The sequence below is a fragment of the Mus pahari genome, unplaced genomic scaffold, assembly GCF_900095145.1.
Source record: "Mus pahari unplaced genomic scaffold, PAHARI_EIJ_v1.1 scaffold_7374_1, whole genome shotgun sequence".
Classification (NCBI taxonomy): domain Eukaryota; kingdom Metazoa; phylum Chordata; class Mammalia; order Rodentia; family Muridae; genus Mus; species Mus pahari.
Window position 1 is genome coordinate 63,783 of NW_018392874.1, and position 1,475 is coordinate 65,257.

The window sequence follows — 1,475 nt, forward strand, 5'->3', positions numbered from 1 at the left end:
TCTAGGTGGGGTCTTCTGAGTCTTGAGGGTTAGATGTATCATCTCTAGATGAACACAGACCTGGAAGTCCTCTACTCTATGTGTGTTGGAGGCCTCATATGAGCTGGTAGATGCTGTCTGGTTTATGGTCCAGTGTTTGAGAGATCTCAGGGATCCAGATTAGTTGAGACTTCTGGTCCTCCTACAGGACTGCCCATACTCAGCTTCTATTAGCCATCACTAATTCAACAACAGGAGTCAGCTGCTTCTATCCATTGGTTGGGTGCAAATATCTGCCTCAGAATCTTTCAGAAGCTTGTTTGGTCTTTCAGAGGTTAGGCATGATAGGTCCCTTTTTGTGAGTGCTCCATAGCCTCAGTAGTAGTGTTCGGCCTTGGGATCTCCACTTGAGCTGGATCCTACTTTGGGCTTGTTACTGAACTTCTTTTTCTCAGGCTTCTCTCCATTTACATCCCTGTAATTCTTTCAAAAAGGAAAAATTATGAGTCAGATATGTGTTTGTGAGATGGCAACCCCATCTGTCACTTGACTTCCTGTCTTCCTGCTGTAAGTGGGCTCTATAAGTTCCCCCTCCCTACTGTCAGGCATTTCATTTAAGGTCCCTCCCTTTGAGTCCTGAGGGTCTCTCACATTCCAGGTCTCTAGTGAATTCTGGAGAATTCCCCCCATCTTCCTATTTCCTGAGGTTGCCTGTTTTCATTCTTTCTGTTGGGCCCCAGGGCTTCAGTACTTTTACCACACCCAATATCAGGTCATTTATGTTCTTTTTATTTTCTAATTAAATAAAGAATCAGCATGAAGCTGAGAGAAGATTGAGGCAGTGTTGGGGAATAGAAATCAGTATTCAGAGTATATTGTAGTAAGAAATATATTTTTAGTAGAAATAGAAAGTAGGGAACTTTAAAAATTTAATATGCAAACAAATAATTCTGAAAATACCTTCATTGTTTAAATATCCTGTATGCTCAATTTGCCCATACTTTAGGTCTCATTTCTTTGTTTAAATTGTTCAATGTATAATCAGAAGCCAGGCCTGAAAGGATTTGAGGATAAGGCACTTTTCATATGCATAATTATAATGTGTAGTGAGATATAAAAGTAAAATATGTGGGTTTTAGCCTCCCTCATTTTCTTTGACTCTCTGTATTTTTCTCTGTCTCTGTCTCTCACTGTGTCTCTTTATGTGAGTGTGCGTGTGAATTCCCATTTGTTTTCTTTTCTCTTTTTCTATTTTTGTATTTTGCTTTTTATTTTTCTAGGGAAACAGAGTAGAGCTGGCAGAAGATTGTGAAGGTGTGGGGAATGGAAATTAGTAATCAGAACATATTGCATGAAGCCATCTATTTTCAATATTACATAGAAAAAAGAATTGTAATAGAAAAATTGTAAAAGAATTATAACAGCCTGATGCTTGAAAGCACCCAGATATCCCTCAATAGAGGAATGGATACAGAAAATGTGGTACATTTACACAA